Source organism: Lepidochelys kempii, chromosome 4 (genome assembly GCF_965140265.1).
Source record: "Lepidochelys kempii isolate rLepKem1 chromosome 4, rLepKem1.hap2, whole genome shotgun sequence".
Lineage (NCBI taxonomy): Eukaryota > Metazoa > Chordata > Testudines > Cheloniidae > Lepidochelys > Lepidochelys kempii.
Window position 1 is genome coordinate 125,555,508 of NC_133259.1, and position 18,577 is coordinate 125,574,084.

Genomic DNA, 18,577 nt, shown 5'->3' on the forward strand with positions numbered 1-18,577 from the left:
CCCTCAGTGGTACCCGTCAGGACAGCACTTGCACCCTCTGTGGTCTTGCGCTGTTGTGCGATGGTATAAAAGGCCGAGACGCCCCCAACCACCCTCAGTTCCTTCTGACTACCTGAGACAGTAGTTGGAGCGTATTATCTTGCTATCACAAGTTTTCCACACTCTATTTGTATTTAGTTGGTACTCATTTTCTTTGAGTCTGTTTTAGCGTTACGCAGCATATTACTTACGTAATAAGTCGGGGGGGGCAGATTTTTTGCATTTTTTTTTGTTTTGTTTTTATATATACTTCAGTTTCCATTATTGGGTACTATACCATTGTTGGGGCTTGCCTCAGTCACCAGGTTTCAAGCCCTGCCATTCCTGCAAAACAAAGCCATTGAGTGACCCATGCTCTGTTGCCTGAAGTGTCTCAGGGAGACTCACATTAGGAATCTGTGCTAAATTTGTAGGAATATAGATCCAAGGACCAAAAAAAGACAGGGAAGCCAGACATAAATTTCTTCTGATGGAGGCAGCTCTGTACATACTCTTGGAGCCTCCCTTTGGAGTGGGTATTGAGCACATCCACTTCCATGAGGAGTGCTCCCCCTGTTTTGGCTGCATCCTGAGGAAGAGGCACCAGTATCTGGCTTTGAAAGCCTCAGTATCCAGGACAGGGAGGTTCCTGGCACCAAATTCCATCAAACATGCTGAGAAAAAGAGGAGTGTACTTGAGGCAGAGGCACTCCCCAAGGTGGTCATCTACTCAGACATGACAATCAATGCTGGATCTGGTACAAGGGGCTGGTCTCCGTGAAGCCAAAGTGGCACCATCTAGTTCAGCAGTGCTGTCCCCCTTGTCTCAGCAGCAAAAGACTGTCCCAGTGCCATCAACTCCTCCAATATATGTTGCGGCGATGGATCTGCTGAATGTCTCTGTACCAGTTTTGTTGGCAGTCCAAGAGTCCTCTTGCCCCAGTACTGTCAGCTGTTACTAAAACCTTGTCAATTGCTTCATCCCAGCATACAGCACTGTGATCACCTCCAGGCATTATGGACACCTCTGGACACTCAAGGGTCTCATTGTACAATGCTGTTTTCTTTGTCTCAGCAGAATATAGTGCCTTCCAGACAGAAAGCTATGACTATCTCTCCAATGCTGTCTTCTCTGGGCTCCCAACATCGATACCTGGCACCAACAGGAACAGCCTCCCCATTGGTCGGAGGAAACTGATTAATCTTCTGACTCAGGGGTCAGCTCGCATATGTGTCAGTCACATCATGTACCTCACCATTCCCTCCACCCACTAGAGGCTCCATCTTGCTCAGCCAGTAGAGATCCATGGCGTGAAAGAAATTGGGCACCAGGGCCTTCATGACGTTTTGAAACACTTAGGGATTAATCTCAGCTTCAAGGTCATCTCTGCACCCTGCTCACTCTAATTCATCTAATAGCCATCAAGACCCACTCTACCAAGTGAAGCAGGCAACTACTCCTGGTACTGGGCTTGATACCAAGCAAGAGGAAAGTGGTCTGGGGAATTTTCCCATAGAGGAATTGGAGGAGGCTCCTTTGCATTCAGCTTTGGTTTCCTCCTCTTCACCACCAGATGAGGAAGTGCTGTCAGAGAATTCCTCACCTCTGCCTGATGATTATAAAGCCTTCAGGACCTTTTAAAGAGGGTGGCTTCCACCTTGGATATGTGGGTGGACGCGGTTCAAGAGACTGTCATTTTTAGCTTTTGTTGGAGTGGTGCTCCCAATTAATGATGCTATCCTTGAGCCCACCAAGGTGCTGTGGCAAACTTCCTCTTCACTTCTTCCCAAAGCAAAAAGGTGTGAGTGCAGATATTACGTTCCCTCTCAGGGGTTTGAACTTTTTACATGCACTCTTCTCTGGGGTTGTTGGTGTTATGAGCTGACAATGATAGAGAATGCCAGTGTCAGCAGGCACCTATCCAAAAGCAATAGATGAAAAGAAGCTTGATCTCTTTGACAGAAACTTTATTCAACAGCTGGGCAGCAGCTCAGACTCAACCACCAGGCATTTCTGGAATGCTATGATTTTAACCTCTGGGACAATATCTTAAACTTTAAGGACAGATTGCCAGAGGATGCAAGGCAAGAGTTGGTTGCTATGGCTGATAGGGGATTTGATTAATGCCAATAATTTTACTTTTTTTATTCTTTATTAATCAAGTATTTATGGACAATAGATCCTGTCAAACTAACCTGATACCTTTTTTGATGAGATTACAAGTTTTGTTGATAAAGGTAATATTGTTGTAATATGTAGATTTTTATAAGATAACATTTTGATTAAAAAAACTAGAACAATATAAAATTAATGTAGTCCACATTAAATGGATTAAAAGTTTGCTAATTTCTAGGTCTCAAAATGTAATTGTAAATGGGGAATCATCATTGAGCGGGTGTGCTTCTAGTAGGGTCCTGCAAGGATAGGTGGCTGGCCCTGTGCTATTTAACATTTTTTATCAATGACCTGAAAGACAACATAAAATAATCACTGATAAAGTTTGCAGATGACACAAAAATTGGGGGAGTGGTAAATAATGAAGTCTGTCACAGATACAGAGCAATCTGGATAGGTTGGTAAGCTGGACACAAACAAACAATGTGTTTTTTTTTTAATATGGCTAAATGTACGCATCCAGGAACAAAGAATGTAGGCCATACTTACAGAATGGGGGAACTCTATCATGGGAAACAGTGACTTTGAAAAAGATCTGGGGGCCTGTGTGGATAGTCTGCTGAACATGAGCTCCCAATAAGATGCTGTGGCCAAAAGGGACAAATGTAATCCTTTGATAGATAACCAGGGGGATCTTCAGTAGGAGTAGACAGGTTATTTTACCTCTGTATTTGGCACTAATGCAGTGGTGCTGGAACACTTTTTTTTTTATAGTGGGCGGGGTGGGGGAAGAGTGCTGAAAGCCACTGAACAAAACTGTAAACCCTGTATATGATGGAAACCATTTCAAGCCAAGGGGGTGCTTGCATATCTATACACTAGTGTGACTGCTTCTGGAATTTTGTGTCCAGTTCTGGTGTGCAATATTCAAGAAGGATATTGATAAATTCGAGAGTGTTCAGAACAGAGCCATGAGAATGATTAAAGGGTTAGAAAACTTGCCTTGTATAGAGAGAGAGAGAGAGTCAAGAAGCTCAATCTATTTAGCTTAACAAAGAGAAGCCTAAGGGGTGGCTTGATTACAGCCTTTAAGTACCTACATGGGGGAACAAATATTTGATAATGGGATCTTTAGTCTAGCAGAAGAAGATATAACATGATCCAATAGCTGGAAGTTGAAGTTAGCCAAATTCAGACTGGAAATAAGGCATAATTTTTTAACAGTGAGAATAATTGACCACTGGAACAATTTACCAAGGGTTGTGATGGATTCTCAATCACTGGCAATTTTAAAATCAAGATTGGGTGTTTTTTCTAAAAGATCTGCCGTATGAATTATTTTGCGGAAGTTCTATGGCTTGTGTTTTACAGAAGGTGAGAGTAGGTATTCACATTGGTCCTTGCTGGGATTGGACTCTGATACCATACACAAGTCTGAATTGCTCTCCAACTTGGACCAGAAAATAGTTCAGTTTAGCATTTGCAAAGATTGCAGTGTTCATTAACAAATTAATATATTTAGTAATGTCTGAAGTTGACTGGAGACAGTCTTACACAGCAACCACTAAGTGCTACTTTGCAGGAAGAGTTGTGACTGTTGGTGACCAGGCAGATAGATGAATCAAGGGGATGCCGGACAGCACATTGGTCCACACTGACATCAAGTGACTTCAAACAAAATAAAATTACAAGTAGGAAAATCTCATTGTTTTCCCTTCCCTAGCATTTTTTGTTACCATTCTTGTGTTGGAATTGAAACTTGGTACAGTGTATAAAGACACCTGCATAAACAGTTACTTAGTGAGTCTTAAATTACAGCTTATGTTGTCTTGCCGGTGCCCTGCGCCAAATGTTTTAAGGGAGCTGGAACAGAGAATCATTTTGGACGGAGTTTTTTTTCTAAAATGTCTTTGCATGTTGTAAGCCTCCTTGTAGTACTGGGATTACTCATGAATTTGACTCCTACCAGGTTTTTATCCCGAGTATGGAAATGGCTACAGGGAAACTACAGAACCAAATACTTAAATCTCAAATGTATTAATTGTTTTTCTTTTCTACAACTAAAATCTGTCTCCCTCATAAATAAGTTTGAATTCAGTTTAAGTGCTTACTAGAACAGAGCTTTTTCTTATAAAGTAAAATATAAAAAGTCCTGGGCTTGATATTCTATTCTTTTACTATTCTGTTATTGCAAGGATTATAAGCTTGTTATGTTTGGACTTGTAAAAAAAAATTACAATGGCACTTAAAACTTCCTACAGGATTGTAAAAAAACAAATGTGATGGTGTTGGCTTGTGGTGGTTTTTGTTTGTTTGCATTTTAATATTTTGTAAATGGGAGGGGAACAATTAAATGGGAGTTTCATTTTTGAACTTTTATGTCACTTGGAAGTATTTACATGAATATGGTATATTTGAAAGTGTTTTTTTTTAATATTAGAAACACAATTTTAGTTTCTAAAAGAACATTCTAAAATATTACTATGGAAGTAATGAATTATGCCTTTTTAGGAGACCATAAAAATTATAAAACTGTCTAGAAGCCTATAGAAGAAGAGTGGGTGAAGCCAGTGATTGGAGAGAGGGTTTGTCTGTTAGGCAGATTCCAGTGTTGAGTGCTGAAGAGGTGAGCAGGTGAAATTGTGTATTATTCAAGGATTGGTTTGCTGGGATCTAGATACTTCTTGAAAGTGCGCAAGGGCATCCAGCAATATGGCTCTGTATAAAACTTAATAGTTCATCTTATGTTTGTCTTCACAGGGTTTAATTCACTAGGTGATTGTTTCTCATTCTAACTAGTAAATGTGAAAACTGCTTATTGATACTGCAAACTTGTGAATAGCATTTACTGATTGCCGAGCACTAGGGTATGAATTCATGTGACTCAACTTGCCAAAAGTTGAAGTGGTAGGAAACAAGTGACTGAATGTACTGAAGTAATGAAAATAGATAATTTATCTAAAGAAAAATTGTAAATGTTGTCAGGAGTTGTTAAGTAACAAGATTGAAAAGAGACATGCTCATCTCAGTAAGTGCAGAAAATTGGTTTCTTTTCGTTCTTAAAGATTAAATATGCCATTGAATGAAACTTTAATAGACAAAGTGGAAGAACAGAACATTGGTGAGTCTGATCGTGCAAATGAGACATTTTCAAAATGTAGCCAGAATGATAATTTAAGTCCCTTTTTGATGCCTTCCTGTTTCTCTTCAACATTTACTTTATTCCTGAGTGCTCTCTTTTCTAACACCCAAAAATAGCAAATGTCAATCAGCAATTTTGCCATTTAAAAAAACTTGAAAGGCAAAAACTTCAACTTGTAAAGAAAGTTGTAACCTCTTTTACGCTAACGTTATGTGAAACATTGCACAGAATGGGCAATTTAAAGAAAAGACTGAAGCATTTTGTCCTGGATATATCCCTACAGATGGATTTTAAACTCTCAGGTCGACTGCTAGGTGTTGCAAATGAAGAAATGGAAGAAAATTAAAGGAAGAACCAAAAAATTGAAATTAAAGCAAAGTGGGTTTTTTTGGGCGGGGGGAGAGGGTTTAAATTTGAGGAATGACTGAAATATCTGCAAGCATCCCTATGGGGGAAAAGGTGCCCCAACTTAACGCTAGTGATTCTACACTGAAAGAAAAGTGCAGAATATTATATCCAAACTACTGAAGGTCCCTTGTAAGAATCCAGAGAACAGTATGACACAGATTCTCAGGTGAAGTCATCCTAAACTTCTGAAGTATGGATGCTGAGCATGCTATTAAAACCTCACTGGGAAAGAAGTAATATGAAACAGAATCCTAAAGCCTATTGTGGAAGTTCAAAAATGCCTCTGCAACTGCTATCAGCCTCGTGGTTGGTTGACTGAAAAAAGTATTGATTTCCCAATTGCCCTTGGAGAAGCTTGCAAGAAGATTCACACTCTCTCTCTTTCTCATTAATATATAGTTACAAGAAGCTTATTGATATTTCTTCTGTTCACAAGAAGGACTTGGATCAAAAACATAAGTATTAAACTTACCCAAAATCTTCTCAAATGGCTTTTTTATCTTGACAGATTACAAATTGGTAACACCACTGTCGACGTGGCAAAGAAAATCTGTGGTGTTCCAATTTATTAATTAGAACCACACAAGCACAAATTGAAACTATGGGACCTTCCCATTACTTAGCCAACTTAACTAATTTGAAATACAAAGACCATATCTTGAGCCCAGAAGAGGAAAAAGAGGCTGAGGTATGGCTTGATGAAACCTAATCCTGAGTTCCTTTTCTCTTCTAGCACTTAAAATTAAAGGTCCTGATTTCCACCCCAAATCCCTTTTCATTGAAGGATTTTGTGTTCTAGTTAGTTGCACCAAAATTATAGAAGCATTCTACCCAGAGCACAAGCTATATGTATATATTTTTTTCAATTTTTAGAAGACCACTCCAGCTTGCTCAGTGTTGATCCAGGATATCAGCTTTTGTTTTTATCTCCCAATTTGGGGAAAAAAATCGTTTCAGGCTGGGGAATATCACAACCTTGACTGTACATTTCACCACTACCCCCCCATTTTTTTCGTCATCTGTATGGGGTCAGCTCTTTGAGTTCTTCTGCATTCCAGTCTGTCTTGAAGCAGTTCCTCAAACTGCAGCTAATCACATTCTTTAGTATGACCTCCATCTAGTTTTGGTTCTTCCAACCCTTCTCTTCTTCATTTAGCACTTTGTTTCCTATACATTCTTCCAAGCTTCTTGACTCATGTCCAAACCATCTAAGCTGATTCCCTCCACTTTTTCAGGAACTAGCTTTGTGGCATCACTATTCAAAACCAGATTCAGTGAGAGTTAAATTCTGACCTCTGCTTTAATACACTCTTCCTCCTCTAACACTACATGGATTGCACACATATATTCAAGAGCCACAGTGTCCACAGGGATCTAGAACCATAATGCCTTTTCTGCCTTAAAACACACACTTTTGGATAAATAGTATCTAGTTCTACATAGCTGTGGTACAACTGCATTTGAGAAATGGCTTGCATAGTACATCTGTCTTCTACCAGAACTTTATCATTCCTCATGTCGAAAGCCTGTTTGTTTTTACCTTTCATTCTTACTGATGGAGGTTGCCTTAAATTCTCATTTTTCTCAAATAGAGGCAAAGAGAATTAACTGTTTTTAAAAACAGGTCTCTCCTGTCAGATTACCCTTACCATCATATATAGTCACAGCCTGCATCACTAACCTTTCTTTTTTATTTTAGTTATAACATCCTGTCTTATTTAGAATAATCTTTGGTAACGTCTTTGTTTCACTGACTTTGATTTTTCTTATTCTGCAGCCCTTTTTTGGGTAAAAATCTCATTTGAAGTACTTGGGTGTCACACAAGAACCTCCTGATGCCAACTGCAAGGAGGTGCAGAAGGGTTCAGGAATCTTCTGATTCTGGTATGTGTATTCCATTTCACCAAAGAATGTCATGTGAGGCCTCAAGTGCAAGCCAGTGTCTCACCAGTCATCAGTATCATTGTGAAATGTATGTACAGACACTGTGTAAAGAGCTATGTATGTAGACTGAAAATATGTTGTTAAAGTCTAAGTATGGGGGCTGGTCACCAGCAAAGGTGAAAACCCAGTTTTCTGTCAGACCAGAGATGTTTAGACATCTGTTTACATGTAAATTAAGTATTGTCTCATTCACAGTGGGCTTCCTATCACCAGTCTGAGATGAATGTAAATGAAGGATTGTAAGACGGAACTTCAGTAAGAAATCAGCAGGAAGAGAAGAAGATCAGCAGGGGAAGAGAGCCTTATCTTGAGGTGCACTTAAGAGGTTTGTTTTACTATATTTGGGGAATAGAGAAGACCCCCTGGCATCCTTCACTGAGGACTTAAAAGGGCAGCAATTTTTGCTTCGTTGCAAAAGGGATTTCAGACATGCTTGGCTGAAAATGCTGGAAAAAGCTAAGCAAAATTAAGAGAGCACCTTTCAACAAGAGTAGCTTGTTAAAGTTTTTAGTCTCTAGAAAGCTTGTTATGATTTTATTTTATGTAACCGTTTGTTTTTAATATTGTTACCCACTGTAAGTTGAATCTCTGTTCTTTGATAAGCTTATTTTTGTTTTCACTATAAATAGATCTCAGTGCTGTGGTGTTCAGCAAAGTGATGGAGTTTAGTCTTACAAGCTAGTGTGTACTGTTCCCTTGCGAATCGCAGGCCTGGTAATTCTGTGAGTGCTCAGTTGATAAGGGGCTTGACGCTACAGGGAATGCTTGGTGTGCACCTTTCGCTCCTGTACAGAAAGTGAGGCCTGTGGGCGCCTGGAAAGTAGTGCTTGTGCGGCCAGAGGCTGGTGGCTTCCGGGAGATGATCCACAGCAGGCACAGACATGACTGCTGCACACTAATGGCAGGGAGTAGTGCAGTGCCTCACAACTTTGGGTATCTCTGGGGACCATGACATTGGGAATTCCTCATAAGAATTAGCAGCAACATTGGCCTCTTTGGTTTTTATACTGCCCATATTCTTTAATCTGTCCTGTTCTTCTTTCTAGTAAATGTTTTTAACTTGTACCTTTTACTGTTGATTACTTTAAAAAAAATTGTATACAACTCCTAGTTTGACCGGGTCAGCACCTTTTTATTGAAGTATATTTTATTTTATTGAAGTATGCATAAATTTATTTTCATGTTTGCTTTCAATCCTTTCTTTATTCTTCAATTACTGAGACCACAATTATCTTTCTTTAAAGAGTTACTTTTTTTGAATTAGTGCTTATTTTCCATCAGAATGAGGAAATTAAATGTTGGGCGCTCACTTTATAGTTTGTCTCCCACCCTCACTGCCCATTGGTGATGAGTTGTAGTTTTTAAACTAATTACCAATGAGTTATTAGTTTCTAAACTCTATATTCTTCTCTTTTTGAATTGTTCTTTTAAATTGACTGGCAGCTTTACAATACATTGATTGGTGTGAAACTCCTGAGTACAAGTACTTTCCCACTGATTCTACTTGCCGAGCTAAAATCGTCTCATTCCCCTGCATGTGGCAGGGAGACCACTTGTGGAGACCACTTGTGATCACTTTTAAGTGCCTTCTTAGATACTCAAAAAGAAAAGGAGTACTTGTGGCACCTTAGAGACTAACCAATTTATTTGAGCATAAGCTTTCGTGAGCTACAGCTCATTTCATCGGATGCATACAGTATGCATCCGATGAAGTGAGCTGTAGCTCACGAAAGCTTATGCTCAAATAAATTGGTTAGTCTCTAAGGTGCCACAAGTACTCCTTTTCTTTTTGCGAATACAGACTAACACAGCTGTTACTCTGAAACCTGTCATTATTCTTAGATACTGGAGTTTATAGGCATCAGTTTCTGGAAGAAGGTAATTTGCAATCCTGGATAGAGAGTCTGCTACTCTGTTCTCTTTTTAAAAATGTGCTTTTGTGCATGCAAAGATAAAATTTCTTGGCACCGTAAGTGACTGCTTCTTGGAGCAGCTAGTTCTGGAACCCACAAGAGGAGAGGCAATTCTTGAGTTAATCCTAAGTGGAGCTCAGGATCAGGTCCAAGAAGTAAATTATAGCTGAACCGCTTGATAATAGCAACCATAATGTAATTAAATTTAACATTACTGTGAGGGTGGACAGGAAACACCAAAGAAGCCCACCACAGCATTAACTTCAGAAAGGGGAACTACACAAAAATGAGAAACTAGTTAAACAGATATTAAAAGGTACAGTCCCAAAAGTGAAATGCCTGCACACTGCATGGAAACTTTAAAAAAACACCATAATAGAGGCTCAAATTAAATGTATACCCCAAAATTAAAAACATAGAGGACCAAAAAAGTGCCACCATGGCTAAACAACAAAGTAGAAATTGGTTAGAGACAAAAAAACATACTTTTAAAAATTTAAAGTTAAATCCTACTGCAGAAAATAGAAAGGAGCATAAACTCTGGCAAGTCAAGTGTAAAAGTATAATTAGGCAGGCAAAAAAACAACGTGAAGAGCAACTAGCCAAAGAGTCAGAAAGTAATAGCAATTTCTTTTTAAGGATATTAGAAGCAGGAAGCCTGCCAAACTATCAGTGGGGCCACCGGACAATCAAGGTACTAAAGGAACAATCAGGGAAGATAGGCCATTGCAGAGAAACTAAATGATTTCTTTGCATCTGTCTTCATGGCTGAGGATATGATGGAGATTCCCACTCCTGAGCCAGTCTTTTTAGGTGACAAATCTGAGGAACTGTCCCAGATTGAGGTGTCATTAGGGGAGGTTTTGGAACAAATGGATAAATTAAACAGTAATAAGTTACCGTAATCAGATGTTGTTCTCCCAAGAGTTCTGAAGGAGCTCGAATATGAAATTGCAGAACTACTAACTGTGGTATGTGGTACTATTAACTGTGGGCAACAAAATGGCAGAGAAAATTCAATATTTATAAATGCACAGTAATGCACATTGGAAAACATAATCCTAATTATACATACAAAATGATGGGGTTACCATCATCTAAATTAGCTGTTACCACTCAAGAAAGATCTTGCAGTCATTGTGGATAATTCTCTGAAAACATCTGCTCCATGTGCAGCAGCAGTCAAAAAAGCTAACAAAGTGTTGGGAACCATTAGGAAAGGGATAGATAATAAGACAGAAAATATCATAATGTCTCTATATAAATCCATGGTATGCCCACGTCTTGAATACTGCATGCAATTCAAGGTACAGAGAAGGACAACAAAAATGATTGGGGTATGGAACAGCTTCCATTTGAGGAGATATTAAAAAGACAGGGACTTTTCAGCATGGAAAAGAGACGACTAAGGGGATATGATAGAGGTCTATAAAAACTTGACTGATGTGGAGAAAGTGAATAAGGAAATGTTGTTCTTCACAGAACACAAGAATTAGGGGTCACCGAATAAAATTAATAGGCAGCTGGTTTAAAATAAACAAAAGGAAGTATTTTCTCACACAAAGCATAGTCAACCTGTTGAATTCTTTGCTAGCGGATGTTGTGAAGGCTAAGACTACAACACCGTTAAAAAAAACTAGATAAGTTCATGGAGGATAGGTCCATCAATGGCTGTTAGCCAGGATGGCGAAGGATGCAACGCCATGCTCTGAGTGTTCCTAGATTTTGTTTGCCAGAAGCTTGGAGTGGACAACAGAATGGATCACTCGACGATTGCCTGTTCTGTTTGTTCCCTCTGAAGCACCTGGCATTGACCACTGTCGGAAAACAGCATATGGGGCTAAATGGACGATTGGTCTGACCCAGTATGGCCGTTCTTACGTAAAAGAGCTAACCAATGTAAAATAAGGGTTTAAATGTATAAATGTAATGTATAATAATAAAATGTATGTCATGACTGCTGGCAAGTTGATATAAGTAATTTAAGTTTTACTAACATGAAACTGTTTCTTTGACTTTTTAAGAAGGTTTCAAATATTGTTTGTAGGTTTGACAACATAAATGTGGAATCAACTAGAAATATGTAGGAAAAAATAGTAAATTTAAATATAAATGGAAAAAATATATTAGTACTGCCTATGGGAAATTTTTCATAGTTGTCATTTAAACAGTTTTTTTTCCTATTTCTTTTTGTGTATGTATTTTTGTTTGACAGATGTCAGTTTCAGAATGTAAACATAAGCAGTCTGATTACTAGTTGGCAATTCTTCTACTACTTGCTCTGCAAGGATTGAAAGCACAGCTCCTTTATTAGGGCTTGTCTACACAATCAGTTTGCAGCAAGCAAGGTTGTAAATCTATAGTACTCTAGCCTGCTGTGCAGTAAGTGGCCGTGTGGACTCTGCTATCGCGCATTAAAAGCTCCCTCATGTGCAGTAGTAGGGTCCACATTGTGACTTAGTATGTGGTAGGCTAGAGTGATATACATTCACACCCTGGCTTGCTACACACTAAGTCTCTGTATGGACAAGCCCTTAGTAGTAGCATTATTGATAGTGTACTATAAGTGTACACATTTCTTTACGAAGGGCTTTTGAACAATCAGGCATTAAACTTCTTTCCATTATGACAGCAAAAATGATCAATCTCTTTGATCAGTGATAATCAGCAGTTCTGTATCCCAAGGCACATCTCTAAAGGGGTAATGTACCCTAGAAGTTAGTCTGCAACTCACTTATTCTCCAGGTTTTTACCTCAGCATAGCTTGACTTTTCAAAAGAAGCTTTCAAAATAGCTGACACCTCAACTTGTGGGAGGACCAAAAATAAGGACTTCCAGGAAGATTCTAGTACTGGATGTATCTGACACAGAAGATCATAGACCTACTACACTTATTTATTTTTGGGAAATTAGGTCTCTGTCTCAGGTTAGACCAAAAGTGAGTGAATCTGTCCTCCCTTCATTTCTAAAGGATGCTTTTTCCCCGCCTCTTGCTTAAAGAAGACCAATCTGAGTTTAGAGCCTTCTTTTATTACATAGTGGTCATTTTTGCATTTTGGTGTGAGGACTGGCAGCAGTGGAGTACAGAGGTGGCAGCCATTTTGCAATCCCGGTATTCACACCATGACAAGTAATATTTAAGTGAACCTTGCTATCCAGACAGGGTAAAGGGTTGAAAAAGAAGGATCTGAGATTGAAAACTTTTGGGGGTAAAATTTGTAACTGTTTAAATGGCTAGAAAATATTTAGCGTGTTCTCATGGCCATGTAATATTAAATTATTTTAATATAATTTCATTTGAAACATTATTTTGAGGAGACAGGACTACTTTAAAAGGGGGATGGGACCAACTGACTATAAAAATGTTATTCATGGACTTATGGTGGTCTTCAAGCAGCTTGCCTTAACTATGGATTTAGTATGAAACAAGACTATCACATTCTTCAGTGTAGTTCCACTGCTTGTGGGTTCTACTGCGTAAACTGGTATTTCTTTGCCACTTCTTTTTGGTGTCTTCAGAATGTACAGAACTCTACATACCCATTCATGAGAATCTTGGTGTAAGTATCTAAAATATTTTAGTTTTTCAACCAACTCTTTAAATCTGAAACCCACAATTATTTTTTGCTTGAAACCTGAAAAGAGGTTTTGGGTGATCTGTTGAACATCTTCGAAAAATCAAATTGGAATCAACTGTCCATTTTAGTCACATCTTAATCCACTGTCCTTTTGAGACACAAGTTATGGGTTCTTGAAATAGGAATTTAGAAAGGAAATATCAACTTAAACTTTCACCATTAGCAACACTTTTTTGCAAAGTTTTAACAGCCCTTTCTGGATTCTAGTGTAAAATACTGTAACTTTTTTTTCCCTTTTTGTTCTCACAATGGTTGATTTTTTTCATAGTGTGTGGCTCTGATTTTGCTGCTTTAGTGAACAGTACCTGCAGTTCATTCATGCTTTTTCTTGACAATTCATTGCCTACAAAAATGGAAATCCAGTTTTGAAAATCAAGCCCTATATATCTGTATTCAGCTATTTGTTATACAGACCTGAAAAGATTAAAAACTGGACCACAACTAGGAAGGGGGCTCAGCAGAACAAGCAACAGGACTCTGACGATCCAAACTCAAATAGGCCAAATCAAGACTAAGAAGTTCTAAAAATTCAGGGTCACACTTGAAATCTTTGATTTAAAAGCTCAAAAGGATAGTTTGTGTTTGCCTCCAGTAAAAGTTGTAGTGTGGCAGAGATACTGTACTCCAGTTTCTAAATCCAGACAAGCTCTGGCATTTTAACAGTAAAGCTCATCATACCTTTGAAATTGCTGAGGCTTTAATGTGAAAAAGACTCCAAATGAGGATTTAGAATACCGCTGAAATCCTTAATTATATGGGATTAATATCTTGAGCAAGCTCTATGACCAAATTTAAGTTATTTGGTCTTCCTGATGTGTATATGTGTAAATAATATATAATTCTAAAATAAATAAGAGGATCAGGTTTAAATGGAGCAGAGGTAAATTTGGGTGTAAAGTGTTGGTTAGCTAAGATGTTGTTTCTCTCTCTCTCTCTCTCTCACACACACACACCACAAGGAATCAGAACTCAGGTAAAACAAGATTTTTGGGGGGGGAGTGGGGGGTGATCTTTATTTAAAGGTTAAAAAAATCAGAACTGTTTCTGGAGAATATAATCACTTGTTTGAATTTAGAGTGACTCTGGTTCCATCCTTCTTGCTTAGTATCCATCTGAACATGTCTTCTGCTATAGGTGACATAAAATCCAGAGAAAAATTCTCAGGTCCAACTTGATCTCTGGTGGTGTGTGCAGTGCCATTTTTTTGTTACCAAGAAACATTGTGAAAAAGAAAAATTATTATAATCAGTCAAATTAATTTAGGCTCTAGAACACTACTTTGTGGGTCGATTTTCACGAAAGCTCTGAGGACAGAGAATCTCCATTTCTACATCCATTAATATCTTAACTCTGAAAATGTGATTGTTCATGCTGAGAGGTTAAACGAAATCTGTCTTAATAGTCAGAGGCCGAATAGAGACCAAAGTTCATGTACAAGAGACTGATAAATTATCCAAGAAATCTTTTGATATTGTAACACAGAGAAAGATTGATATAGCAATTCAGTCAAAACAGATGGAAGAGCTTCAGGAATGAAAACTGAAAGAGGATTATATCTTAGGGAAACAGCAAACTAGAAAGTATCAGTTGAAGGATAAAATAGGAAAAGATGCTGCAAGGATCAGTATTGGTCAAACTTCTTAGCTGTTGGCTTTTCAAAACCCTTTATATTCATTTGAGGACTATTTTATAAAGTGTGCGCTGGAACCTATCATCTTGTGCTCTGATCCTGTCAGACCTCCGAAGAACATGCAGGTGTTGCAGGAAGTAGGTAGCATTTTTGCTTTGAGTCCATACTTGTGCCCAGGTATGGGCACTGGGCTGCGTTTGAAGTGATGTCTTTTGGATTATACTTGAAAATAGGGTCCTGACTAGAGCTGTGTGACTAAACAGTTTTGTGGTCCACTGGCCAAAGTGGGGCAGGGAAGTGAGGGGAGAAACTAATTTAAGTTCAGGTTGAGGCATTTTGTTTGTCTAGGTGGAACAACTGAAAAAATCATTGTGGGTCAAACAAAATGTCATTTGACCTGAAATTAAATGTTTGATTTCGAGTATGGGGCATTTAACTATTTTGCTATTAAAAGGTAATTTGAAAACACTAGAGGCGGTGGTGGTACCATTGCCACCATTGTTACCCTTCAGCCCTATGGTCTGAGTATTTAGTCAGGATGTGGGAGACCCAGGTTCCAGTCCCCATGCTGCCTGATTTGGAGTAGGGATTTAAGTGTGGATTTCCCACATTGCAGAGGCCTTAACCACTGAGCTATAGAGTATGCTGGGGTGGATCTCTCTCAATTTCTCCTAACATAGTTGTTTCACTTTATGTAAATATTCATTGGAGCAGGGACTGGTATCTGGTTGCTGCCCCCCCCACCCAAGTAAGTGCCCTGACTAGGCAAAGGAATATTTAACTATTTCCATACTGTTGTACAGTGTGCTGTGCTGCTTAATTCACCCCATAGGTGATTGCATTTCCATTGTTCAGTTGATCTCTCCAATAGATCACTTAACTCATTTGGTTGTAAAGGTTTAATTCATATTTGTAACACATTGAGATCTCCTGATAGACACTGTAGAAGAAAAATATAATCATGGCAATAAGTGTTTTATGCCTTGTGTTCCTTTCGTTTTGTTCTATGATGTAGTTTTGTCAGTGCTGAAATTGGGGGCAGTCATAAGGTGAGGGTAGTTCTGAAAAGGGGAATAGATTGGTATTTGGGAAAGTAGGACAGATCACTGCAGAACTGGGTCAGACAAGCTCTTAGCTGTTCTATTATTCAGCTTCTGTTAAATATATTGTTCAAGTGAAATAACTGCTTCTAAGTTTAAAAAAATATTCAGGAGAAATGTGGATACTTGGATCCTGCTTGGGGGGCGGGAATATGATGAAGCTCAGCTCCTCAGACCAAAATACATTGGGCCCCCAAGGGACACTCTAAACCTGAGCCAGGACGACCAGTCTACTGCTAGTCAGGCGCTCCCCACTACTTGGACCCTAAAACCCATGTCTACCAGTGGCTGAACTCTTACTCCGCAGTTAATCCTCTCTTTCCTCCCCCCATTCTCTCTCTAACTTAATGCTGCCCATTCCACCAATAACTAATGCTGGGCTGACCCTATCCCCTCAAAAAAAAAACAAACCCAGTGTATGCAAGGCTACCAGAGTCCAATAAATCAATTAATTCTGCAGCACTCCTATCAAATACTGAAAATCCTCTCCCTAATAAATCAGTTTATGCTGGCCCCACAAATGGAGCCTTCTGCGGGGGGGAGGGGAGAAAAAAGGGGCAGGGTGAGGATTGTCTCCTCCAGGACCAGATCCTAGCCTGTCCAAAATGAGGGAAAAGTGGGCTCTAGTTTAGGGATGGTCTGGCCAGCCTGAAGACCACAAGTGCTGGTCTGCCTGCCCCTGCCAACACTACCTTACCAGGCAGAGAAGTCTGAGTTGGACCTCTTTTGCCACCCTGGCAGAGAGGACTCTGCATGTGGGCCCCTCCTGCCACCCAGGCAGAGGGTCCTGTGTGTGAATGTCCATACTACCACTCCTCAACAGACGGTTCTGCTTAGAGGCAGCACCCTCCAGAATCCTTTTCTGCAATGTCTGAAGTCCTTTGCCATACAAAGCCTTCTGCTGGGATAGTTGGTCTCACTTGGGTCCCCGCTCCAAATAGCAGTAACTTTCATAGCCTCCCCTGCTTCAGATGGTGGGAGGGGTGGGAGGACAGCCCTATGCTAGGGCATCCTGCTTCAAACTATGCCCGGCTGCGCCTTGTACGTTGGGTACCCTAACAGTAGCAGTTGCCCTCCAACTCCCTAAGAATGGTAGCAATTAAGCTGTTCCTCTGCAGACTTGGGAAGATATCACTTTACAGATTATTTTTGGTTCACATTTGAAAGGTATTTTTCTCAACCATAGAGCTCAAAACCTTTTTTGTTTTGTTGGTTTTTTACACTAAAAACTTAGATTCAGCAAAACATAAAGAAGCACTTACCTATGGAAAAAGAAAAGGAGTACTTGTGGCACCTTAGAGACTAACCAATTTATTTGAGCATGAGCTTTCGTGAGCTACAGCTCACTTCATCAGATGTTTACCGTGGAAACTGCAGCAGACTTTATATACACACAGAAATCATGAAATTTCTGTGTGTATATAAAGTCTGCTGCAGTTTCCACGGTAAACATCTGATGAAGTGAGCTGTAGCTCACGAAAGCTCATGCTCAAATAAATTGGTTAGTCTCTAAGGTGCCACAAGTACTCCTTTTCTTTTTGCGAATACAGACTAACACGGCTGTTCCTCTGTTACCTATGGAAGATTTCTACTTGCGCTGGGCAAGTGGATTTTTCAAGGCCTGCTTATGCTACTTATTGATGTAAAATTTCACGTGTCTTAATTGATTTAGGGAAACTTGGTGAAGTGTAATATCTTACCTGTTATATCTATATCTATCCATCTAATCTATTTTTTCAGGCCAAAATTCCACTTCTGTTTTTGTTTGAGTTTTACTTCTAGTTAATATTAGACATTGTCTTCTGGTTGTTTGTTTTTTATTTACCAATATAAGGCAGTTGCATTAAATACCTTATTGTATCAGCCCAAACATATTAGTACAAGGAAGTATCTCTCTTGTCTGTATTTATGCTGGAGGGTTTGGAAGAAACAGCTAAATGGGAAAGAGAGAGCCCCTCTTTGTATTTTTTAAATAAAATTAGGGCTGTCAAACTATTAAAAATAATCACGATTAATTGCGCAATTAATCGTGCTGTTAAACAATAATACCATTTAGTTAAATATTTTGGATGTTTTCTACATTTTCAAATATATTGATTTCAATTACAACACAGAATACAAAGTGTACAATGCTCACTTTATTTTTTTTATTACAAATATTAGCACTGTAAAAAAACAAAAGAAATAGTATTTTTCAATTTATCTAATACAAGTACTGTAGTGCAATCTCTTTATCGTGAAAGTGCAATTTACAAATATAGATTTTTTTTTTACACAACTGCACACGACTGTTAGATAACTGCACACACAAACAAAACAATGTTAAACTTTCTCACCTACAGGTCTACCCAGTCCTACTTCTTGTTCAGCCAATTGATGAGACAAACAAGTTTGTTTACATTTACGGGAGACAATGCTGCCCGCTTCTTATTTACAATGTCACCTGAAAGTGAGAACAGGCATTCGCATGCTACTTTTTGTAGCCGGCATTGCAAGGTATTTATGTGCTAAATATGCTAAACATTCATATGCCCCTTCATGCTTTGGCCACCATTCCAGAGGACATCCTTCCATATTGATGACACTTTTTTTAAAAAAAAATGCATTTATTAAGTTTGTGTCTGAACTTCTTGGGGAAGAATTGTATGTCTCCTGCTCTGTTTTACCC

The 18,577-nt window shown here is 38.9% G+C and overlaps 1 protein-coding gene across 6 annotated transcripts in view; it reads left to right on the forward strand.

Annotated features, from left to right (window-relative positions):
* The window catches only part of CTBP1 (C-terminal binding protein 1), a 430,677-nt gene that overhangs the window by 24,560 nt on the left and 387,540 nt on the right, over nucleotides 1-18,577 (forward strand). For 3 of the 6 annotated variants that reach the window (XM_073342801.1, XM_073342803.1, XM_073342814.1), the window contains exons 2-3: nucleotides 7,462-7,568; nucleotides 7,824-7,953. The exons of 2 other annotated variants lie outside the window; for them this stretch is intronic. The gene's annotated coding sequence lies outside the window, so the exon portion shown is untranslated. The remainder of the gene's footprint in view (nucleotides 1-7,461; nucleotides 7,569-7,823; nucleotides 7,954-18,577) is intronic. One more of the 6 variants, XM_073342802.1, reaches the window with a different exon arrangement.